Source organism: Condylura cristata, unplaced genomic scaffold (genome assembly GCF_000260355.1).
Source record: "Condylura cristata isolate star-nosed mole 26May11 unplaced genomic scaffold, ConCri1.0 scaffold00036, whole genome shotgun sequence".
Lineage (NCBI taxonomy): Eukaryota > Metazoa > Chordata > Mammalia > Eulipotyphla > Talpidae > Condylura > Condylura cristata.
This window is the reverse complement of record NW_004567137.1, coordinates 12,093,355-12,120,422: the sequence shown is the minus strand read 5'-3', so window position 1 is coordinate 12,120,422 and position 27,068 is coordinate 12,093,355. Positions and strand designations below refer to the sequence as shown.

The following is a 27,068-nucleotide window of genomic DNA, read 5'->3' as shown; positions in this document are numbered from 1 at the left end:
ATTTTCTTTGTTCCATTGTATCTTCTTTGCTCCTTTGTCAAAAATTAGGTGTCCATAAACTCGTGGGTTTATATCTGGGTTTTCTATTCAAATCCTAAAGTGGAATTTTTGTATCATCTAGGTGCTAAGGGAGAAAAGGACTAGAAGGGTTCCAGTTAATATACCAGTTACTTGATAGTCCTAGAGAAGTACACCTTATTTATAGGGAGAAAACCAAGGGTGGACAGAGAATCTCACTTAAGTGAACTTCTATTGATTAAACAAGCATCGATATACATTCAAAATAAAAGAAGGTAAATATTCTATGGAGGAAACAACATCTGAAGATTTTACAACATCAACACATGATTTCCAGCATCAAACAAAATTGCTGTGTCAAAAAAATGAAAATAAAACAAGACTATAAAATGGGCTGAGGGGAAACAGAGTACAGAAAAAAGATCTATAACTGGCACAGTCAACAGAAGACAAGAACTTTAACTAATATGTTTAAGAAAGTAAAGGTAGAGATGAACAAAATTGATGATGAATAATTTCATCAAAAAATAGTATTTGTACAAAGGAATTTCTAAATCTAAACTATAAAATATAATAAAGAACCTTAAGACAATAGAAATAGACATAAAAGAAATCATTAGCAAACTGAAAACAGAAATTAGACACAGAACCACAAGAAAAGAACAGAAAATAGAGAGAAGAGCTTATGAGAAGTATTAGCACAATGAGATAGTGGAAAGTAAGTGCTGTTTTTAAAAGGAGAAAGAGTATGAGGAAGAAGTAATATTTGCAAAGATAAAGAATTTTCCAAAATTCTCAATTGCTTTTTTCCTTTCCTCCTACTCTCTCATATATTTTTCCTTCTTTTCCCTGTACTTAAGTTTGAGTAAAATATATTGACTTTTCCTCAAGTTTACTGATCCTTTATCTCTTATCCAGTTTACTGTCAAGACTAAGCAGTAAATTCGGGATTACAGATAGTGTATCTTTCAATTCTACAAAGTTTATTTTTTTGAGATTCATTTTTATTAAATTCTGTATACGTCACCTGTATGTGTGTGTGTATATGTGTATTTTTTCCTTTAACACAGCCACAATAGTGTCTTTACTATTTAAAAATTTGAATCACCCTGTGGGTCTGCTTCTAATGTCTATAATTTCTCTTGACAACAAGTCACATTTTCCTTCATGTTTGCATATCTTAAAACTTTTCTGTTGTACACTGAACACTGAATAGTAAGAACAAATAGACAAAAAACTTATGAGACCTGAGATATCATTTTACCCCAGCCAGTCGATGTCTTTTCCACTGTCAGGAAGTCAGAAAGAGACATGGCTTTGATCCAATCAGACATTGCTTACTTTAACTTCAACTCAGGTTTCAAACATCTTGACTGTTTGATTTAGTGTTCTCCCCTACAGGTTTAGCATATGAATTTATCTAGCAGGACTTTGAGACCAGACATTATGAGACTGGCTATATCTCATCAGGAAGCAGAATCTCTGCAATTAACACATTTATAGCCTACTCATGAAAAAATCTAGAAAGTGATCTCAAGTATAAAGGACAAAACTCAATCAAAATACCATCATTTGGGCCCTCTTTAGTGTCACACTGGTTAAAGAAGAGCACTATGAACCTAGCCTCAGCCACTTCAGCATGAGTTCAATCCCTGGCCAGGGAGGTGACCTACATGGTGTAGTATACCTCTCCTGCCTCACCTCAGCAGTGTACTTTGCCATTCTGCCTGTTTTGCTCCCCACTCTGTCTCTGGTGAATCCTCTCACCATCCCTGCACCTCTGGCCTAGTTCTGTACGCATACATAAATAAATCTTTTAAAAATTAAAAAAAATACCATCACTTAAAAAATCTATAATATTATTTTCATATAGAAGTTTACATTGTTCTAGCTGTTTATAGTTGTTCCATTATTTAGTTGAGATTCTGAATTTTCATATATACTTTGAGAGTATGGCTACCTAGGAAACTTTTCCCCCACCAAGCCCTATGGGTAAATACCTGCAATGAAGCACAGCAGCATTTCATCATCAAATCTAGATTGGTCTTGAGAAACTTGTGTGAGTCAGTTTTCTGTTAAATTGCCTCTTGTCTCTTTCAACTTGTACCTATGAATTCATCCCCATGAATTCATAACTAAAGCTAAGATAAATACTGGATCTGGTTCAAAGATGGTTCTGAAGCATATGCTTGCACCACATAAAATTGATGATGGTGGCAGAACTATAGCTCCATTCAGGGATGGATTTAAATAATAGCAGGGAAGGAAAATTCTCTCACTACACAGAATTTCAAGTGGTACATGTGGCTGTCCACTGTATCTGGACCAAAGTGTTGTCCAGAAGTATGGATCTATATTGATTCCTGGGCATTTGCTGACACTGGGCTGAATGGGCAGGGACAAAGAAAGAAAAGGATTGGAAGACTGGTGATATAGTGATCTGGAGTAAGTTATATAGGTAGATACTTCTATACGAGCTTAGCACTGTGAAGGTATCTTTCTCAGGATTTTCCCCACTCTTTCTCTTGAAAATGTAGGTGGATTCCTAAAGGAAAAGCCCATAAGAGTATATAGTCCCTTATATGTCATCTGTGTCTCTCAGAGGCTTTACAGTCAATCGAGTTCATATCTGGCCTTAAGCAATTTGGTAATTTTTTTCAAGCTTACTGATTTATATAGCATCTGCAGGTATCTATGCAAGTTAAAAAAAAAAGTGCTCAGATTTTGCTTTTGTTTATTTTTAGATTTCAGGTTAGTTGTTGGTCCTGTAACCACAATTCTCTGATGGAGTCAAGAAAGGTCATTGTCTGGGTTATTTTTCTTGTTAGAAAAGTGGACATTTTTTTCCCACTTTTCTCTATCTCTGAATGAAGACTGGAAGCCAAGAATGGCTTTTAAAGACTCAGCTATCATGCCAACTGGGTGGCAACAATGTGGGGCTGAGATAATGTCCTCCAGTTTGCAGTATATGTTCTGATTCACTGAAAAAGGAACTAACGAGTCTCAAATTTAAGGGAGGAAATGGAAGCTCTTCCTTTTGCAATTACACTTACTGTCCTACCAGTAAGAGTGTTTGTTTCCTATCTCACAACTTTAGGCTCTACTGACATGGTGGTATTGGTTCCCAATGGAAGAATACCAGTGGACACATTAATTTCATTAAACTGAAAATTACCTACCTTTTTAGGCAACTCAAGCAAGTGAGCTAACAGGCAAAAGGAAATTACTGTACTAGCTGAGGTAAATGATGCTGTTAAGGAAATATTAGGTTGTTGTTACATAATGGAGATAAAAAGGAGTATGTCTGTAACATAGCTGATGCTTGGTGAGTGGCTCTTATTACCCCCATATCTTATGATAAAAATCAGTGGGGCACTACAACAAACAAATAGTCTCTACTGTTAATGACATAGACCCTTCAGAAATAAAGAATTCTATTATTTCATGAGATAAGGAGACAAAACTAGTGAGTACAATGGTTACATGTAATGTATATTAGAAAAGATAAGTTATACATACCATTTATAATCATATGATCAGTTGTCATTCTAACACATTACTATTTCTTATTAGTGATCCTTCTTCCTTGATCGAATACAAAATGATGCATTTCTCTTATCATAAAGAATAAAAAAAACTGGAAAGAAAAAATTAATATAAACTATAAGAACTTTCATTGGAAGAGATTTGGACCCTGCTCAGTATTTAATTCAATCTCATAGTCATATGACAGATTTAAATCATGATTATTACACTTTGGTTATTTTACACTAGAAACAGAATGAGATCTAGTTGAAATTGTTTTAAAGTACCCAATATAGAGGCTATTTACTGAAATTACTTTTACTTAATTTTAAAATTTATTTAAACTAGTGTATTAGTTTTCTTCATTCTTTCTCTTTCTAAAATTGTTTCCTCACTAAATAAATATAATCCTCTTTAACATGCTGAAGCCCCCTTTATCCATCTAGATAGATCCTTTCTTATTTTACAAAATTTAACTACAGATTTTCCTTTTCTTAAAAAGCTTAATTTGATTTACAGGTAAGAACTTCCAAATAATGTACCTAAATACCATGATCACTAAGGTTCCTTGACATGTCATATATAGCTGTATATTAGCGATCCGCTGGCTATCTGCACAGCCAGCTTGGGCCTGAATAACTGGAACCCCAATTATCTTTGTATTTATAAACCATGAACAATTTTCTTTACCAGTGTTCCTTACAAAAACAGTATAGTAATTTTATATTTGTGCTATGACTGCAAATACTATAATTCTACAAAGAGATATTGGGGAGATGGATTTTTAGAATTAATTTAGTTTTTCAAAAGTGATTTTTATCAATACAGATATGATGAGAGTTGGAATATGAAAATTAAGGACAGGCTACTTTGGTACCATTTTGACACAGCTCTTCTATTGAGGCCCTTATAGTGCTGTGGATAACTGTTGTAGACATTTTCAGTATTATCTAGTTATTAGGTCTTGTTCTATATTCTTCACCTCAATATACAGCAGTTAAGTAAGAACTCAGTTTAACATGTGTAAAAGGAAAAATAATTGCTTTAAGAAATTCCTTCAAACAAGAGTATCTGCCGCATACATACTCTAGTATAGGGCTGTCACTTCACCAGTACCATAAAAGCTGATATTCAAATATCTAGCTTCATTCTTTTATCCTATTTAACCTTTATATTTGCTGAAATTTTTTTTTTAACTTTTATTTATTTATGCATACAGAACTGGGGTGCAGGCCAGAGGAGCAGGGGCGATGAGAGATTTCACAAGGGACAGAGTGGGGAGCAGAACAGTCAGATTGATGAATTATACTGTTGAGGCAAGCAGCAGGAGATGTCTGCTGTTCTATGTGGGTCATTTCCCTGGCTTGGATCAAACTCTTGCTGAAGAGCTGCTCTGGCTTGCTTTGCAGTGCTGTGCTTGAGCCCCTTGCGCCACCAGGGAGGGGCCTATTTGCTGAAATTATTTATTAAAACTATTTGACTTTACTTAGTTGTTAATTTTATTTAATCCGAGCATAGTTTAAAAAGTCTGACAGTGCTAAGTTTCACAATGAAAATAGTATTCTAATAGCCTAATTTGATCCCTTTTTTCAAGTGACCACTTACAATTTTGAAGCTTTATTTTTTCTGCTATTTGACTAGATATTTCAAAGTGAAATTTATATATCGCTACTCTATATTCACCCATTTACTTAATAATTTACTGGTATGATAGACTAGTATTTATTCTCATTTATACCTCTTTCCTCCCTTTATTTGATAAATAAAGAATTATGAATTCAACATCTAATATTTACACTATCAAGACCTGGTAAATATTTTTGGTATTAAACCATTTAGTGTCCTATGATAATAACTTCTTCCCTAAATTATTTTTTCTTAAATGGAGCTATTGCCATTTTTCATTTGTTTGTTCTTTTTGTCAAGGGTTGTCTTCTCACACCCTCAAACATCCTCTGAAGATAAAGACGAGCATTTTACATTTCTACCAATAATGCACGAGAGTTCTAATTTCTTCAGGTTCTTGACAACATTAATTCAGGAAGTTGTCCTAATAGGTGTGAATGGTGTGTCATTATGGCTTTGATTTGCATTTTTCCAAAGACTAATTATGAGGAAGTTTTGTCTTACTGGTCATTTTGAAGTCTTATGTATTAAGACTTTTGCTGGTTTTGGCTTTTGTTGTTGTTGAGCTATAGGAATCTTTTTTTATATTTTGTATATAATAATTCAGATTTACAAAGATTTTTTTTCCCATTAAGAGATCACTCTTGGGCCCTTCCTGGTGGTGCAGTGGGTTGGAGCACTGCACTTTGAAGCTAAGCCAAGTGTGGCCACTTTGGTGCAAGTTTGATCCCTGCCCCGGAGGTGATCTACATGGCACAGCAGACCTCTCCTGTCTTGCCTGCTGCTCCTCTGAGCAGTGTACTTCACTTTGTTGATATGCCTGTTCTCTCCACTGTTTTTGGTGAATCCTCTGGCTGCCCCTGTGCCCCTGGCATGTACCCCAGTTTTATATAAATAAATAGAATCTTAAAAAAAAAGTGACTACTCCTTAATAGTAACCTTTGATGCACATAAGTTATATATACATATACAATACATATATGTTTAAATTGAGTTGTAATTGAGATACACTATATTAGTATCAAGTATATAATAATGACTTGATTTTTGTATATATTACATAGTGATCACTACAATAAGTTAACATCATCACCACATAATTATAAATTAACTCATCATTTTGAGTAGTAGATCCCCTCATTTTATAGTTGTAAACTTGTACCTTTTGACTACCTATACACATTTCAAGTAATCTTTACCCCATACCACCAATCTGTTCTCTGTACATATAAGGTTCCTTTGACCACCTACATCCACCAATCTGTTCTCTGTACCTATGAGGTTAGGGTTTTGTTTTGTTTTGTTTTTTAGATGCCACATATAAGTGAGATCATACAGTATTTATCAATCTGCTTGACTTATTTTACTTAACATAATGCCTTCAAGGTACAATGCCCTCATACTACCACAAATGGCAAAATTTCATTCTTATTTATTTGCCTGTGCTATTTCCATATCTTGACTATTACAGTCATGCATTACTTAATGATGGAGTACAGTGCATCAAAAATTTTATCATTATATATAAATGCAATATTAGCAGTGGATTTCATATCCCTAGTGGCAATCATGAACAAAGCAATGTGAGATTAAATCAAACAAGGAAAACAGATATTATCAAGAAGCATAAGATAAATGAAGCCACAAGGTTATAATGGCTACATCACTAGGCCAGCAAAATGTGGGAACCACTGCCATATAGGCTGTTCGTCATTAAATGAAATCCTGCCATGCAGCATGACTGTATAAATGTTGCAATGGCCAAGGAAAGCACATCTCTATTTCAATTAGTATTTTAATTTTCTTTTTTTTTCTTTAAAGATTTATTTATTTATTCGCACAGAACTGGGGTATAGGCCAGAGATACGGAGGGTGAGAGGATTCACCAGAGACAGAGTGGGGAGCAGAATAGGCAGATTGATGAAGTACACTGCTGAGGGGAGCAGTGGGCAGGTCAGGAGAGGTCTGCCATGCCATGTGGTCACCTCCAGGGCAGGCGGGATCGAACTCATGCAGAAGTGGCTTCAGCTTCTTTGTGCTGTGCTTTAACCCGCTGCTCCACCAGGGAGGGCCAGTATTTTAATTTTCTTTGGATAAATATTCAGATGTGGAATTTCTGGATCATGGGGCAGTACTATATCTCATTAAAAAAATTATTTATGCATACAGAACTGGGGTACAGGCCAGAGGTGCAGGCGTGACAAGAGGATTCACCAGACCCAGAGTGGGGAGCAGAACAGGCAGACTGATGAAGTACACTGCTGAGAGGAACAGTGGGTGAGACAGGAGAGCTCTGCTGGGCCATGTGGATCACCTCCCAGGCAGAGGACTGAACTCACACTGAAGTGGCTTTGGCCAACTTGCAGTGATACATCCTAACCTTGCGCCACCAAGGAAATATAAATAAATAAGTAAATATATATATATATATATAAAGATTTATTTATTTATGCATACAGAACTGGGGTACAGGCCAGAGGTGCAGGAGTGGTAAGAAGATTCACCAGAGACAGAGTGGGGAGCAGACCAGGCAGATTGACAAAGTTCACTGCTGATGAGAGCAGTGGGCGAGACAGGAGAGGTCTGCTAGGCCATGTGGGTCACCTCCCTGATCAGGGATTGAACTTGTGCTGAAGCGGCTGCAGCCAGCCTGGAGTGCTGAGCTTTAACCTGTTGGGCCACCAGTGAGGGCCCCTATATTTCATTTTAAAAAAAAGAAAAAAAAATGCCACACTGTTTTCCATAATGGTTGACCAATTTACATTCTGAATAATGTCCAAACATTTCTTTTCCTCCATATCCTTGTCAATGCATTGTTTCTTGTCTTTTTTATAACAGCCATTCTAGTATGTGTGAAGTGAAATGTACATTTTGCTTTGCATTTCCGTGATGATTATTAACAATGAGCATCTTTCTATGTACATGTTGACTAGCTGTATGTCATCTTTGGAGAAAAAGAAGTACTCAGATCTTCTGCCCATTTTTAACTAGAGATTTTTGGTTGTTGTTGATTTGTTTGGACAACCATTGTATTTCCCAAACTCTTTATAAAGTCTTTTTCTTGCCTAATTGCTCTGGCTAGAGCTTTCAGTATTATATTGACATACTTAGTATCCTTGTTTTGCTTCTGATCTTATGAAAGAAGCTTTAGCTTTTAAAAATCACTGAATATGTTGGCTATGGACTTGTAATTTATGAAAGTTAGTATTTTAAAATACAATCCATTACATCAACCTTGTTGACTTTGTGTTAATTGATGTTAAATTTTTTCAAATGCTTTTCTTCCCGCTTTTATTATGGTCATGTTTTTTATCTCTAATTTATTTAATATATGTATATCATATTGACAGATTTGTAACGGTTGAACTATCCTTGGATACCTGGAATTAATTTCCCTTGACAATGTCATATGAGAAAGGGTGAGTAAGGGACCATTAAGAAGTCATTAATGCTACCAAGTGTTTGTATACCTTGCTCTGCCTGGTTTAAGAACCATTCACATTGGAGTACACGGAAAGTGGTGACCACATGTAAGGCTTAGAGAGTAGAGGAGGTGTGAGCAGTCATCACAGTTCCAGATACATTGTCTAGCTGGTCTGGGGAGCATGATATGGTCAGTAGTGAGTATCTTTACAGGCTTGCATTGGTTCCTACCCACTGAAGACTTTCAGTACAGCTGCCTGAGGAGCTGTAGAAACCTCTCCAGGAACATTGTTTAACCACTTTAACTGTGTCAATGCCTTTTAATTTTTCAACAAAGGAGACCTGTGACTAGTCTTAGAAGGAGATGACTGCTTGTTTCTATAGTGCCTCAACTCATTCACTACAAAGTCAAGTTATCCAGTTGAAGAGAAAGCATCATTCTAACAATACTTATATGACTTTCAATAGTGAGAACACCAAAGTATTTTTGGGAGGAAATTATGAGCAAACTATCTTCCATCATATCGAGACTTTTTATGCGTTTGCTCATGAAGAGGAGGTCTATGACTTGTCAGTGAGCCCAGTCAGTGACAAAACTTTTGCTAAATCATCAGATGATGGCTACGTCTTTATCTGAGACAAACATAAATCTCCCAGTGGAGAGTCTTTCTGCCTAGCAAACAACTCATCAGTTTTTCAGCATCATGTTTAACCCTGTGGTGTCCAGAATACCAGCCATGGTCAACTTAAAGGAGTGCGTTCTAGAATATTAAGAAATCTGAATTTTCTCCTGTACTCTGGGGGCAATCTTTCTTTTAAAGTGCCATAAATGTGCAATTCAATGGCAACATGACTCAGCTCTTGTTTCTGAAGCATCACCTGCCTGTTATGCTTTATAACATCATCTTCTACCTGTCTGTGATCCAATTTGACAGTCAGAGTTACTTTAATTTTTGCATAACGTGAAGCTGCTGTTTTGCATGGGATCATTTCTTTGCAGGCTCTGAAGACTTCAAACTTGTACAGTTCTCTCTACCGGAGAATTCCTATAGGTCCAGAAGTTGTTCTGGAGTCTGGAAGTCCACGATCAAGGTGTCAGCAAGTTTGATTTCTCCTGAACCTTTTCCCTAGGTTTATAGATGACCATCTTCTCCCCGAATTATCATATGACCATTTCTCTGTATGCATACATCTTTTCTATCAAATGTTCTTCATATGAAGATGCCAGTCTTATTGGATTAAAGTCTTGCCCTGATGATTTCATTTAACCCGAATTACCACCTTAAAATCCTAACTAAAGAAATAGCCACATTAGTGGTTAGGGCTTCTATATATAAATTCAGGGTTGTCACAATTCAGTTGATAACAGAGTCTATGTTTCTTTTACACTCAGTACTCACTATGCAGTAAAAAATTATGAGGCATGAAAATGTGGCTAATAATAAAGAGTGAAAAATAATTAGCAGTCAACCCATGTATTTATTCAAATGTGAAAGCTATGAAAAAGGAACTTGATAAAGCAAAGAGAAGAAAAGACAAACAAAATGGATGAAAGATGGAGAACTGCAGTGGAAAATTGGAATGTATTTAGAAAAAAATCCAGGAAGCGTTCTCAAACTGAAAAATGTTAAGATGAATAGAAGATACACTTAGTAAGTAGAAAAAACATTTAGTAAATAGAAGACAGTTTAATAAAGTATATACAAGCTGAAATATGAGGTAAGAGACTGAAAGATCAGGTAATGTAAGATACATAAAAGTAATATGGATTATTTAATATTAAAAAATGCAGGAGTTTTGTACAAATATTGGGAATACTGTAATAATAATAGAACCATACCTCATTTTTTAATATTAGAAAATGAGAGGAGAAAAAAAAAGGGGGGGGCAGTGTTAGTGTTATCAACACTATGGCCTGACTTCAATCCTCACCAGGGAGGTAACTAACATATGGCACAGACCTTTTGAATCTTGCCTGCTGCTCCCTTTAGCAGTGTTATTTCAGTCTGCTCTCCACACTGTCTCTGGTGAATACCTTCATACCCAACACCTTTGCACTTATACCTCTGGCCTACACCCCAGTTCTTCTATATACATGTGCCAGAAAATGGAAGTTTCACACTGCTGGAAAAGTAACTGTTAAGAAAAAAAAAAAATCTGTATCTGTACTGAGAGTAGAAGTATCTAAAGAAAGAAAAACTAGTTTTTTCTTACCTAAGTTATTTTGCTGTTTAGTATTTAAGCTATTTGTGTCTCAACCCACTGAACTTCATAGCATTCTGAGAGTTGCCTTTTGTTTTGAGAGCAAGAAATATGGAGAGGCATTCCTGCAAGACCACCTTGAATAACAGATGTCAGTTTGTATTGGTATGGGGTGTCAAATTCGGAGTGACATCCAGCCATGTGTTTTTTTTTCCCCTGTGTGTATATATGTGTGGAGATCAAGACAAAGGCCCCTATTGCCCAGCATAGTTGTAGTTCTGATTCTTTTTTTTTTTTAATTGAGTGTCAGTTAAATATACTTTAATAGAACCTATTTCATATGTGTAGGTCACCCATCTACCTTAGGAGATGGTTTAGATAGCCTTTCTTCCCTGATGACTTCCTGTGTCATTTTTCTATCGTCAAGTTAAAAAATTACCACCAATTTAGTACCTTAAAACAACACAGATGTTTCTGTGGATCATCAATCTGGGACTAACTTAGATCCTCTGGGCCTCAAAGTTTCAGGCTTCCATCAAGGTGATATCAGGACTGTACAATCACCTGAGAACCTGACTTGTAAAGGATGCACTTCCAAGTTCACTTGGCTTGTTAGTAGAATTTATTTCTTTATGGCTATGTAACTAGGTTCTGGCTTTTTGGCTGGCTGAAGCAGAAGCACATGCTCAAGTCCTAAGAGGCTACTTGCAGACTCGACAGGCCTCTTCTAATAACTTAGCATGTAAAGTTCTTCAATGTGACTGCTTGCCTCATCAATATAGCACAAGAATCTCTCTTTAGAAAAGGCCCAGATCATAAACAGGCTTCATTTAGATTAAGTCTGATCTAACTGGGCCCTCCCTGTTGTCAAAAGGGGTTAAAACACAACACTATGAAGCTATCTGCAGCCACTGCAGCATGAGTTTGATTCCCAGCCAGGGAGGTGACCCACATGGCACAGCAGACCTCTCCTGTCCCTCCTGCTGCTCCCCTCAGCAGTGTATTTCAGTTGATCTGCCTGTTCTGCTCCCCACTCTGTCTCTGGTGAATCCTGTCTCTTTCTCTCTCTCACATGAATCTCTGATCTGTATCTTGGTGAGTAAATATGCCACTGGTGAGTTAATGCTGCATTACCTCGCCCTTTGCATTAGCTAGATAAATGCAAGTAGACTATTATTAAATTTTGACTTGCTTAGAGAAGACATAAAGAGAAACCAAATGGTTTGTATTATTTTGTTCCCATTTCTTTTTATTAATACAGAGTGGGACTTATAATGCCAATATTAATATTTATAATTTACCAATCATCTACTTTATCATTGAGTACCTATGCAATAATTATGACACATTATCATTTGTAATAATGAGCCTCTTTGTAATTCATTGAGAACCTATATACTATGTTCTGAGCTAAGTACTGACTGAAAACCTTTTAAGTGGCTCCTCATTGCTTTCACAATGAAGTCCAGTTCTCAGGTAAGAAATTTATTAAATTGTTATTGTCTCATGTAAATTGTCTCCTGTTAGAGATTAGCTCTAGAGAGGCATGGTTGATTTTCCAAGTCTGTTTTAGTTGCTCCTCTAAAAAGCCGCCTGATGTTTCAACAAGCAAAAAGCCTCAAGCTATTTTTTGGAAAAAGTATTAATTACCATCTGCTAATCTCGCATCACCCACCAAAACTACCTGTGGACTTTTCCATCTCCTCCACTATAGCCTTCTCGAGGATAGACACCTCCTAGGGTCCTGAACACAGTTGCTGCTTAACAAATACCGACTGACTAGGCTCATTTAAGGGATTACACGCGAAAAGTAATAACTAAGCCATACAATTGATTTGCCACGCTCTTCCTGCTTTGCAAAATACATTCACATTCCTCCTTGACTCATTTCACCCACCCCGATGGAATGACGGGCATCGTGACCATTTTAGAGACCAGAAGACTGAGGCGCATGCTCGTCGAGGGAACCACACTTGGCCCCACGAGCAGCCGACCCCGTGCTCCCCAGGCCCCTGGCCCTGGCCTGCGTCAAAGGTTGGCTTCCAGCACAAAACTGCGAAAGCGGGTAAAACAACTTACAGTGGCAGGGGATGCCATGACTCTATCTGCTTGCCCTGGCACAGACTAAGTAAACAAAGATGTGTTGCCGTTACTGATAGGGTTTCACGTATAGTGGGCGAATTTTAGATATAAATGACGAACAAAGCCAAACAGGCTTTTTGTAAAAAATTTCTCAGTTCTTTAACTCTCCCTACCTACCTCCGTCCGTTTTTCCTGACTCATAGAGGGCGCTCACCAAGTGTTACTCACTGGGCTAGGAAGCGCCACTCAAACGCTCACACTGCAACTGTGAGGCACAGCGCCACCACCGCAGCCAGTCTTTTCCGCTTCACGGCAGGGGGCGGGGCCAATACTCCTCATTCAAATAAAAAACCAGGAGATTTGCATGGTGAACGACCAGTGCGTGAGTCCATTGGATGTAGGCACAGCGGGCGTGGTCAAAGCTACGACCACGGAGCCCCGCCCACATTAATTTGCATAACGGCCCCGGCGCGTGCAAGGGAGAAGCGGGTTTGTTTTTGAATCTGCGGAGGCGGCGGCGGCAGCGGGCGGCGCGGCGACTCCAGCGCGTGAGACTGAGGCGGCAGTGTTGGGGACGGCTGCGGGGAGCGGCTCTGTAGGCAGGAACTTGGTTCCTCCTCCCACTTCTCCCGCCCCAGAAGGTATTTGTAAACCCCAGGGACTGTTATCACCACATTTTTGGAAATTACTATTGTATTTCTTAAGAGTCAAGACCGCATTATGGCGGCTGCGGGAGCTCTGTTTGCGCTTGCGCGGTTGCGGAGCTGCGGGCGGCGCTGCATGGGAGCACGTGATCTTGCGGGGTCGGGCTCTAGCTGCAGTTGTGCAGCTGGTGGGGCGGTGGCTGCGCAAGCGCAATATTCATTTTCAAGATCGAATGTTCTTGTTGGACGCCATTTGGGTTCTAGATTTAATTTTCCTCATTCTGGAGGGGTTTCATTTTGTTACTCTCAGATTGTCTTTTTTTTTTTTTTAAAGAAAACGTTTCCTTTATGACCTTCTGTACAGACCTCACTTTTCTTGTGTGTTTCTGAGAAGCTGTGGACTTAATTTTTTTTTTAAATGATTGTGATTTGTGGTTCTGGATTTTAATTTCCCTTTGAGGGTATGATTAAATGCAAATTTCTATTTATGGAGATAAAGATCAGCACCTAGTGGTGTTCTCAGGGCAGGTGCATTTATTATTTGAAGTGCATATTTATAAATAATTTTTTTTTTAACCAGTCCTGTTCTCACGGATGTGTGCAAATTTACAAAGTAGAAACAATGTTAATTTGGGAATGATGAGATAAGGGTATATTGAAAGAATTTACAGATTTTGATGAGAAATCTCAATCTGGGCATTTCTTTTTTTAAACTTAGTTCCTAAACTAATGTTTTGATTTTAATCTGTGTCTCTGATCATGCAAGCATTTGAGTTTGACATTTTTTCAGTCTCTGGTCCCTTGTGTTATTTAGACTTTATACATTTAGTTATTTTCTTAGCATTTTATTTAGTATGGCATGTAAACTATCACACTTACTTAGTAAAATTTTCAGTTAAGGCTGCAAAATACTCCCAGCTTCAGTGAGGCCTTTATAAGGAAGTCAAGTGAACCATCAAAAAAAAAAAGTTGATAACTTAAAAATAAAACTGCCTCGTGTTGTGTGTATAAGGTATAATTATTGTGTTTGATTTTTAAATTGTGTGTTCCAGGTTTTAATCTCTTAAAGGAGTTAATTGTAAATATACTACTAGTTATATTTATATTTAAGTCTTCTATTCCTCCCTGCAAATTTTATAGGATTTGATACAGTTCTCCCATTGTGTAAATTATTTCTTAGTGAGTTAAAAACTCTCAAATGGTTTTCACAAACTTCACTTGTAGTTTGTGCTTATAGAACAGTTAGTTTTTGGTTTGGTTATGCAACTCTTAAATTTAAAATGTCACCTGTCAAAGAAAAGTGGCTATTGCTCTATAATGTTTGGTTCATGAACTTTTTTATTTAATTACCCAAAACAAGTGTCGTTAGTATGTTAGTAGATGAAATTGAAAGAAATACTTCTAGTTGGTGGATTTTTAAACATGACATCACATACACAATGGAGTAATATGAAAAATTTTGCTTTTTTTCTCAATAGAATTTTAATTTGTCATTGACACAATTTCTGAACCTCTGACGCATTTGATACAAAAATATATTTAGAAGACAGTTGTATAATCACTTCCCTTTCAAACTTCTGGGGTTACCCAGCACATAGCCCCTCACCTCTGAAACATTATTTTAATGTGCCTTAGAGTTGCAAATATGTTGTATGTCTTATATCTTTGTATATATTTATGTATTATGTGTATAAACAGAGTGTATAAACAGGTAAAGGAAAGAGCTTTGATCTTAGGGCATAATACACTCTACACTTCCACAAAAGTGAAGTATTTTGGTTCCTACATTTAAGCTTATGTTTTTATTTGACTATTCAAACTATTGCCTCTTAGGTTGATGTTGAAGATTGAAGAACAGAATGTACAATATTCACTGGTAGAATAGTTTTGTTTTTATGCTTTTGAAAAAGGCAAATATAGTTTTATAAATTTAAAACTAAAGTTAATGAATTCTGAACATTCACTGTTCACTAGTACTGTCAGTAGCAAGCTTGTTTTGAAATTTTATTTTGGTGATTATGATGCCTATCATATGCAGCATACTATATATATTTATTGGACTAGGTTATTTCAGTAATGAATTATAAGTTATTGGGGTTTTAAAAATCTGTTTAGTATTGTGCATTTTCAACTTCATAAAACGTAGTTTGGGGGGAAGGGTTTAAATTAGTAAGGTCTAAGCTGTTAAGATTATTATTTTAAGTGTGATTTGAATATATATATATATTTACTTATGGCACCTCTTGAAATGTGAAAAACTGACATTCAGAAATAAAAAGTAATTATTTGGTGATTTTTGATGCTTTCCTGGTTGATCTCTATATTGATCAGTTTATTAGTTTTTCATTTGGATCACATTTCATTCACTGTTTAATTTTATACATTTTGGGTATTTTCCTGTTTAATCCTTCTTTTAAAGTACATCTTTTATTGGTTCTATACTACTAAATTGTGAAAACATCTCATATCGTCAAATACTCTTTTGTACATCTTTAATGATTATATGTTATCTCTTAAAAAAAAGGCAGTGACTTATTAAACCTTTCTTTTTGACCATTTTGTTGCTCTACATTTCTCAGTTATAAATAATGCTGTAGTGAACATCTGTGCACATAAGTCATAATCTTCACTTCGTACTTCAAAGGTCTTTTAAAGTAATTTACAAAATCTATAAAAGCTTAGGTTTTTTTTTGAAAAGCATATCCTAAACTGGTATCAACTTGGTGATCGAAAAATTGTGGGGCAGTAGCTTTTGATAACTATGAAGTTGATGTCTTTAATACTTACAGTTTGGTCATGTTTTTTGTTGCTTGAAGTATTTTTGTGTATTGTTCTCTGGTGGATGCTAATATTTGTCCTTCATTGCTTACAACAACTATTTATGAATGTTAGCCTTTTGCTTTTCTTATTTTTTCAGTAGTACTTATCAATTTAGAAGTTGTTTATGGTTTATATATTCACAGTTTTTACATTTGTATGTAGTCCAATGTACTGCTTTTTTAATTTATGATTTTTCTAGAGTTTCTCTGTCTAGAAAATACTACCTGCTGTGAGAGGAACTAAATGCACACATTTTTTTTTTCTAGGTATTTTTAATGACATTTAAAAAGTATATCTTCATCTACATGAAATTTATTTGGATGGATTGCCAGTTTCCATTTTCTCCACATTTGTCATAATTTTACACTTTAAAATACTTAAAGGTAGTTGAAGGTATTCATTGCTTTAAGGTACTTTTGATCATAACATGTATACTGGATTTGAGTTATTAGTTCTCTTTCATATATTAGGGATATTTAATTTGGATTCCATCATTCTTTGGTAAATTTATAGATAGGTTTAAAAAGTTCCATGCATTCTTTGACACATGCAAGTTTATGTGAATATGAATGTGTGTTTTTTTCTGGGGAAACAGTTGCAGTTTTCATATGCTTACTCATATAGCAATGCTACCTTGCTCTGTTTACTGTACTGTTGTAGACTAAACATATAATGAGGCAATATCCATAACTATTTTTACAATTTTTGTAGCTTGTGGAAAAACTTTGTTGATTTCTTACAGGTGAAATTTAGATTCACTTAGTTACATTTTTTAAAAGGCAGTTATTTGAGATTTTGTTTTTTTAATTCATAAATCTGGTATATTTCATGTAGTTCCTGTGAAAATGTACTTTTTTTTGGAGCTCTGAGCATATCTGTGATATCTGACTTTTAACTGAAGCGTTACTTTACTGCTTTCATGGTACTGATAATGTTAATTTTGAGATGGCAGAGGATAATAAGACTGCATTTTATTTTTAATGTGTTTTAGGACATGGTAACATAAAAATAGTGCCTGGTTGAACTTAGAAGAAAATTAGGGTACTGTGATAAAATGTCCTATGTTGTTTGAAACCAAACATTTTCTTGGATTAGCATAGACTTCTTTTTTTTTAGTGGAGGAAATTTGAAAAGTAATGTAATCATTTCAGATCAGGATGGAGCCTACTAGTTACTGTATGTTTAAAAAAAATTTTTTGTTGTTTTTTAGGTTCTTTGGTCATATGAAACTATTCTCTCATAAGGGTATTCCCTTAAATATTAATATAAATATTCTATATTAAATCTTTTCTTTGTGCTGATTGTAGTGAAAAGTATAATATTGATTAATAGTGTTGTATTTAATTTGTAAATCTATTTTTAAAATTCATTTTCATAATGGGTACTGGGAAGAAAATCAAGTTACTACCAAAATATTTTTATTGAGCTTGTTAACTTTGGAAAGTGGTGGAGGCATGGAAAGAGTCAAGGTAAGTCAAAATAGAAATCAAAGGTAAAATATTGGCTTTGTGAAAATAAATCTAGAAAATAGAAATCAAATGTTAAATATTAATTGGCTTTTCATCGGAATTTTCGTTTTTTTAAAACATTTTTTTTTTTTTTTAAAGATTTATTTATTTGATGCCCAGAGGTGCAGGGGTGGTGAGAGGATTTACTAGAGACAGAGTGGGGAGCAGAACAGGCCGACTGACAAAGTACACTGCTGAGGGGAGCAGCGGGTGGGTCAGGAGAGGTCTGCCACACCATGTGGTCACCTCCGGGGCAGGCGGGAATCGAACTCATGCGGAAGCGGCTTTAGATTCTCAGTGCTGTGCTTTAACCCGGTGTGCCACCAGGGAGGGCCCCATTTCTTTTTTTAAAGATTTATTTATATATGTAGAACTGGGGTACAGGCCAGAGGTGCAGGGGTGGTGAGAGGATTTACTAGAGACAGAGTGGGGAGCAGAACAGGCCGATTGACAAAGTACACTGCTGAGGGGAGCAGCGGGTGGGTCAGGAGAGGTCTGCGGCACCATGTGGATCACCTCTGGGGCTGGTGATCGAACTCATGCTGAGTGGCTTTAGCTTTGTAGTGCTGTGCTGTCCTCCCCAGGATATTCACTTAGAGATAATTTACTTTTTTTACATAGCGTGTTTTCCTTTTGCCTTATAACTTTTTCTAGTTCTTACAAATGATGACACTTGGTTTTCTAGATGATCACAAACGAGAGGTTGCAAATTAGGATCAGAAGTGCTGGAAGAGAAATGTGTATGGCTAAGGTGAAAATGATGGATAATGTCTTGATAGTGAAAAGGAGTCAAATTTAACGTGGTTGAAGCAAAAACTTAAAAAAAATTTTTAAAGATTTATTTATACATACAAGAACTGGGGTGCAGATCAGAGATATGGGGGTGAGAGGATTCATTAGAGACAGACTGAGGAGCAGAACAGGCAGCTCTTCTGAAGTATACTGCTGAGGGGAGCAGTGCATGACACAAAGGATGTCTTACACCATATGGGTCACCTCCCGGGCCAGGGATAGAACTCATTCCACAATGGCTGCTGTTAGCTTGATTGAGCTGTCTTTAACCCCTGTGCCATCGGGGAGGCCCCTAAAGCTTATTTTTGTGATTATTTGGCTTGGGAAACAGTATTCCTAGAGCTGAGTCAGTATAGCATGTTCATTATGGTAATTGATGGTCTTACTAATAATTCTGGATCATAGAGAGTACCTAGTAGTTAACTTTTTTCAAGAAAGCAAAGGAGATTCAATTATTTTTTTCTTCAAAGATTTGAGATATATGGTAAGATGTATATACTGCCTTTGAGTTTCTCACAGTTGTAGGTCTTATAGGCTACAGTTGGGTGGTGGACTAACATTATTTGAAATTTATGTCACAAAAATATTGGGTTGTTAGAAAAGTTGTGATGTATTTTTTGTTTTTCAAGCAAAAATGTGTCATGATTTTTCCAACAACCCAGTGTAAAGTAGCTCTGGAGAGCTCTCTGTCAGTTGAGTAGAGTACTTCGAAATTACCTTTTCACTGGAGAAGCTTCTCTTTTAAAATCGTGCCCATTTGCCGTATTACGTCCTTTAAAGAGAGAGCCTATTACTTAAAAAATTACTTTGCAGTGTTCTTTCTCAGATTGTGCTGCAATCTGAATATATCAGAAGTTTCTTGTTTCTTGTTATTTTACTTTGCTCAAAACAGAAAAATGAATTCCACAAAATTAAACTGTTTCAGGTCCAAATGGAAACCATTTTGAATTTGAGAGAGAGGCTGGTTTCTGAAAAGCATTTTCAGTTTTATAAGCCCTGCTAAATGAAAAGCCTAGGCCACTCCTGCTTTTTTATATATAATGTGAACTTTTTTCATTTTTATCATCTGGATTTTTGAGTCTTTAAGAGAATAACTCAGTCATCTCCTTTGGCACCTTTTCAAAAATTACAGCAGGTCTAAAACTAAAATCTTTGGAGTCTTTATAATTGGGTCTACATAAACATGAAACTCTGGGATATAAAGATGACTGACCAATAAACATTACTATCAGAAATCTTCACTCACTCATGTATGCAGTTTTCATTGCTCAGAATATTATAGAAATGCTTTGTGTTATCTTCTATGTAGTAACTAGGCATAACTAACCAGATAATGTTTAGTTTGGAAAGGACTTCTTTGTGTGATAATGTTGAGGTAGTATTACAATGTTTTACAGTATTGTCCTTTTTCCTTTTCTTTTGTTTGCATTGCCCTTTTTACTTTGGGAAGTATTAATCATGGTAAGAATCTAGGAACTGTGTTTTACAATCTATGGCATTTATACATCCTAATAAAAATTTGGAGTTGCATGTTAGACTAGTGATTTTCAGAAACGACAGAGCTATAAAAAGGATCTCTTAATGAGTTAGTAATTCTCAAATGCTTACCATTTTGCAGATAGGTAAACATAGATGGTGGGAAGAGATCAGCTATTTTGAGGACCAGGAGAGTTTGGGAGAAGAATTATGAATGACTTGGCTGCTTCAGCTCATTGTCAATTAACGTATCAGAGTTTACTGTTGTAGCTGCTATGTTAACCTTTCTAGATTCATATGTTAACCTTACTAGATTCAGTATCTTAAGAATATGAAGTGGGAAAGAGAATGGAAGAGAAAAGAACTTCTTTTATTTCTATTTAGTTAGTAAATGTCAGGAATTGGATTAGAGTAAAGGCTAAGCTACTCCAAAGGCTATTACTGTTGTTTAAGGATGATAAGTGTTTATTTCTTTTTATAACAGTAAAGAGGAAGAGGCTTTATAGGTGGTTTTGGTTTAGCATGAGGTTTCCTTATGTTGCATATGGCTTCTGGGCTGAATATTAGTACAATATTTAACCATCCAAGGGCTAAGGGAGGAAAAGCAATGGGGGAGTGCACAATCATTCTTTGAGAGCATGACCTGGAAGGTGCACATATACTTGACAGGAAAAGGAATATTGTAGAACATAGTATGTTAAGTGTAGCTGGATATTGTTGTATTTAATTAGATTTACAGAATTTTATAAAAAGAGAGAAATAGCATTTTCTTCACAGAAGGAGCTGGAGAAGTCAGTCATCTCAGGCTAATTCATAACTTGATATTGAAAATATGTTTTAACAGCTAACTCCAATTGTGGCTATATGTTGAAATGGAAATTGAGAGCTATGGGATCATGATTTGTGGCTGAGGTTCTAAGTTATTAACAACATTTATCTTATTTGGTAGAATTCTTGCTCTGCTTGCCTTTGAAAACATAATTTTGTAGGAAGTAGAGTTTTAGGATTAAACAGTGTATTTTTTTTCTGAAAAGATTTTGTTCACATTAAGTAATAATTTTGAGCCTTGCAAGTTAACTTGCTTATTTTAAAGGAATGAAAGACATTAGATAAACTGTGATTACAGTTGCTTGGGTTGTTTGCTTTCTGTTTTAAGCATTTTTATTATCTAGATTCCATTTTTTCCATTTATGATTATATGGATAAAATACACATTTTCAAGATGTAAATTGTGATTTTATAATATACATAGGTACAAAGATTATAGTTTTAAAGTTTTTGCACATGATTTGTAAGTTGTATGATGATGTTATAAGTTGTGATTAGTACGTAAGTAGTTAAAAGTTGCTTTCTGTAGAATACAGTTAAGTATATACAAACAGATATTTGTGTAAGGCACCCAAAATGGGACCTTGTTGGGGGTGAACAAGGAAATCTTAGAAAAGTTTTATTTCATGGGATGAATTAGTAAATGGGATAATCTTAATAAAGAGAATAAATAGTGTTCAGAAACCTTAGAGATGGGAGATTAAGGTAGTATGTTAGGTAGTCTAAATATCCCCTTGATATTAAATATCTCCTTGATTTTGTAAATAAAGGTCATTCTGATGGTGCTTATAAAATGTTCCTTCAGAAGGATATTCTCAACTGGAAATTCTCTTAATTTTTCTTTCTACTTTGCATCTCTTTTAAACACATTTATTCTTTTCTAGTTTTATGTGTATATTTACCTGTGTAGTACTTTATACGTTTCCTTAGGAACCGTATCTTACTGAGTTATCTGATGTCACTTCTTAAAACATAAGCCCTTTCTAGTAAGTTATAAGACCATTATTAAAAGTACAAGACTGCTCTTTGCAATGGCTGCTTTAACATTTGATAAATATTTACCTATTAATAGGCTAGTATCCCTTTGTTTTACATGGACATACAAGAAAAGGAGTGAATTGTGCTCTTTTTTTTTTTTCCCCATTTAACTCATATGAGTATCCACAGATGTCGAGTTTGTTTTTAATAGTAATAGAACAAGTAACAAGCCATCTATTTGATATTTGATTAAATGTCAAAAGATTTGACAGGTACTTTGCACGAAAGATTAAAATAATAAAATGACTTGGAAAAAAGTTCTTCAATCTCATTCATTAACAAGAGCATTAAGAAATTGAGAAAATGGCCCTCCCTGGTGGCACAGCGGGTTAAAGCACAGCACTAAGAAGCTAAAGCCACTTCCGCATGAGTTCGATTCCCACCTTTCCCACCTGCCCCAGAGGCGACCACATGGCGTGGCAGACCTCTCCTGACCCGCCCACTGCTCCCCTCAGCAGCGTACATCTGCCTGTTCTGTTCCCCACTCTGTCTCTGGTGAAGCCTCTCACCACCCCTGAGCTTCTGGCCTGTACCCCAGTTCTGTTTGCACAAATAAATAAATCTTTTTTTAAAAAAAAAAGAAATTGAGAAAACATTGTTTCTTACCTGTTTATAAGTAGTTCCTAAAATATAATTTTGAGAGATGTATGTACGGGATAAAAAGATGGAATGATAGTTAATGTTTAAAGTTTGTGTGACTATCTTCTTTTGCCATCATGGTTACCTTAAGTGATTTTGAAGTTGGACAATGAAAATCAAATAAATGAGGAAATAAAGAACAAAAGAAAAGACAAAGGATTTTCCTAAAACCAGTTAATAAGTGGAAATGAAAAGAGCAGTAATTTTGTGGGTTTTGTAAAAATTAATTTTTAATTGAAGTAAATTTGGACATTCTCATTAGTATTGCAACTGTAGCACATCCTCCACTCCCAAATCATATTCTAGCACCATAGTCTATTGTGCTTTCTTACTTTTTTGTTTTTGTCCTCTTCTCTACCCACTCCGTGGTTTGTATGCTTCAAATGCTACAGTCAGCTTGCAAAGATTATTTTTTAAGCTTGTCTTTATCTGACTCTTAGTTTAGTTTTTCTAAATTCCACTAATTAGTGACACCATTTGGTTTTTTCTTTCTCCTTCTGACATTTCACTTAGCGTTATCCCTTTGGCACTCGGTTCATGTTACAACAAATGGTATGAATTTATCCTTTTTGATTGCCAACTAGTATTCCATTGTATGCATATAAGCACTTTTTTTTTTTCATTGTTCATCTCTTCTAGGGTCTTTGGGTTGTTTCCATGGCTTGGCTGTTGTAAATAATACTGTTTTGATCATAGGTGTGTATGCTTCCTTTTGAATTAGTGTTCTTTTTTTTTTGGGGGGGGGTGTTAGGTACCTATGAGCGGAGTTGCTGGTCCACATGTAATCTTTTGAGAAACTTCCACACTGCTTTTTTATAAGGGCAGGATCAATCTGTATTCCCAACAGCCTTGTGGGAGGGTTCCCTTTTCTTCATATCCTCACCAGCACTTTTTTATGTTCTTTTTATTATGGGCCATTCTTACAGGTGCAAGAGAATTTCTTGTTGTGGTCTTGAGTTGCATTTCCCTGATTATAAATGATGATGAACATTTTTTCATATGTTTGTTTGCAGTCTGTGTTTTTGTCTGTTTAGAAGAATAGTAATTTTATACTGCAGTTCGTGCAGTTAGACTCTCGGCTGTATTTATATTAAAAATGGTGATAACATACCTATTAGGTTTATGAGGATTCCATGATAGATTAGATAGATAAAAAACTTAGTATTTATTCCTGATACATTTTTGTCCTCTGACTTCAATCAGTTGATGAATCAATTCGTGACTCATTAATATTTTCTAAGCGGCAGCTATGTTCCGCATGCCATAAAGAGCTCTGCAGTGTGAGGAAATATATAGAAAGTGACAATATTCTTTATTACTGAAGTTAGAATTTAAAATACATTAAAATATACTTTTTGGCCCTCTCTGGTGGCACAGCGGGTTAAAGCACTGCACTAAGAAGCTTAAGCCACTTCCACATGAGTTCTATCCCCGCCTGCCTCCAAGGTGATCCACATAGCGGCAGACCTCTCCTGACCCACCCGCTGCTCCCCTCAGCAGTGTACTTCTCGGTCTGCCTGTTCTGCTCCCCATTCTGTCCCTGGTGAATCCTCTCACACGCCACATCTCTGGCCTGTACCCCAGTTCTGTATGAATAAATAAATAAATCTTAAAAAAAAAGATATTTTAGAAAAGTAGGTTTGATAATGCCACTTTCTAATAGGGAAAATGAGCATTTAGAAAAGCAGCTTACTTGCAAAGCCTTTTTTTTTTCTTTAAGATTTATTTATTTATTTGTGCATACAGAACTGGCCAGGCCAGAGGTACAGGGGCAGTGAGAGGATTCACCAGAGACAGAGTGGGGAGAAGAACAGGCAGATCGACAAAGTACACTGCTGAGGGGAGCAGTGGGCAGGTCAGGAAAGGTCTGCTGCGCCATGTGGCTCACCTCCAGGGCAGGCAGGGAGCGAACTCATGCTAAAGTGGCTTTAGCTTCTTAGTGCCACCAGGGAGGGCCATTGCAAAGCTTTTTAAGGGAGCACAACTTTAGTGCTGATTCTGTGAATTAAAATTAAATTTTAAGGCCCTCCCTGGTGGCGCAGCAGGTTAAAGCACTGCACTGAGAACCTAAAGCCACTTCCGCATGAGTTCGATTCCCGCCTGCCCCGGAGGTGACCACATGGTGTGGCAGACCTCTCCTGACCCGCCCGCTGCTCCCCTCAGCAGTGTACTTCGTCGATCTGCCTGTTCTGCTCCCCACTCTGTCTCTGGTGAAGCCTCTCACCACCCCGAGCCTCTGGCCTGTACCCCAGTTCTGTATGCATAAATAAATCTTTTTTAAAAAAATTAAATTTTAAAATATCAAAGAATTAAAATCCTGTAAAATTATTAAATTCACTAAATTGATGGTAAGCCTCTTCATGATGAAAAACAGCATTGTATTACATTAGTGATCTTCAAGATTTGTCATTTTTAAGTTTTGGGGTGCAAAGTACTTCCCCATTTACTCTTTAGTTACGAAATTTGATACACCTGCACTCAAAATTGAGGTAAAGCTATTCCATAACTTTTCCTGTGACCAAGTTCCTGTTACCAATGTAAGTTTTTTTTAGCAGTTCTCTGATTATATATGTGTGTATATATATATATATTTCTTTTAAAGATTTATTTATTTTTTGTGTATACAGAACTGGGTACAGGCCAGAGGTGCAGGGGCAGTGAGAGGATTCACCAGAGACAGAGTGGGGAGCAGAACAGGCAGATAGATGAAGTACTCTGCTGAGGGGAGCAGCAGGTAGGTCAGGAGAGTTCTGCTGCCATGTGGATCTCCTCCGAGGCAGGCGGGATAGAACTCATGCGGAAGTGGTTTAAGCTTCTTAGTGCAGTGCTTTCACCCACTGTGCCACCAAGGAGGGCCTGATTGTATTTTTTTATTTTATTTTATTTGACCATATTGTTTATATAGGTGTAATGAGATGTTCATTAACATAGGAAGACATCCCTTTCTGTTAACAGAATATCTGATATGATGTTTGGAAATACTGTCTCTGTGTTATAAACTTTAGTAGTTATTTGCTTGAGTACATGAACAAGAACCATTACTTATCTAATTTATCTCAGTAAGTTTTTATATAGTTCTTAAAAACTATAGGGTATCATTGAATGATTCCAATATCCATTATCTGTCATGATGTAAAAGTCTTTATTTCTTTTAATGCTTTGATTTCATAAACTATAGAAGAGATGCTAAATTGACTTCCTAAAGACTTAGAAGGCATCATTCTTTATTTGAGATGTAGTCTTTATGCACCATAATATATAATTAAAAGATAAATTGCTTTTAAATGTCACATTTTTTCATATGGTCATAGTTATAAATTTGATTTACACAGTTTTGTTCTGGTAGGAATGAAAACAGGCTCTTGCATTATGTAAAGTGGTCTATAAAAAGTAAAAAAAGATTCTGTTGTAATATCATTTATTATATTTCATCATTGTTCCAAGTAGTTAAGCCCATTTTGTGCTTTCCAAAATTCAGTGTTTTTATAAGAATTGATCTTAAAATAGTCTGGTGAAATGTTAATTTATGATCTGTTAATATATCACAAGATTTCCTCAGATTGTTGGGTTAAGGTTATTTAAATTACTACTTACACAAATATATCTTAAAGTTAAGAGTTACGTTGAGAAGAACTTGCTTTTCTCATTTGACCATTTAAAACAGTATTAGCTGCAATTAAATCAGTGCATTTAGTTGTAAGGTAATTCTTAACTTTACTGATCTAGGATTAAGTAACCTATTTACACAGTGCTTTGCATTGTTAAAAGAATCATGGATATCCTGATTCATTTTCTTGATACAGTTACGACGGATGCCAATTCATGAAGATAATGTTTACTTCATACCAGGATGCCTGGGTTGTTTAATATCAGTGTTGTAGTAGTATTTAAAAAGATTATTATAGTCCTTTACTAAGGATCTTTAGATACTTAGAAGACAAATTTTTACTTAAGGTACCGTGGCAGCAAAGATCTTGACTTAGGTTTTTTTCTTGAGTCTCATTGCCTACATGTGGCTTTGTTCATTTCTGGTACATCACTGTCATCCTTGGAATTTTATTCTCTGTTTCAGAGCCTTCCTTTTTCCTTTTCAGTGTAGACCTTCATTTTCTTATGCCATGTCTGTATTGACTTACTCTGTCATTTAGGGAGATGGAATCATATTTCTCTAGTAGTTTTTTTAAAGCGACTATATGGGAGGTATAGTTTTTGAGGTCAAGCGCTTGAAAATTGTTAGCCTTTATTTTTGATGCTTGAGTGATAGTTTAGTTAGGTATAGAAATCTAGGTTGGAAATCATTTTACTTTAGAATTTTAAATGATTTTCTTGCTTCTATTATTATTTTATTAAGCTCTTATATTTCTGATTTTGTCTCCTCCATGGTAACTTGTAGAATCTGTATTAGTTTACAGTATTCTGAAATTGTTTATTGGCATACATAGAGTCC

At 35.9% G+C, this 27,068-nt stretch overlaps 1 protein-coding gene across 1 annotated transcript in view; it reads left to right on the top strand.

Moving 5' to 3' along the window:
- The first annotated feature begins 13,413 nt into the window (after positions 1 to 13,413).
- ATF7IP (activating transcription factor 7 interacting protein) overlaps positions 13,414 to 27,068 on the top strand; it is a 118,136-nt gene continuing 104,481 nt past the window's right edge. Inside the window, exon 1 of the mRNA XM_012732870.1 lies at positions 13,414 to 13,517. The gene's annotated coding sequence lies outside the window, so the exon portion shown is untranslated. The remainder of the gene's footprint in view (positions 13,518 to 27,068) is intronic.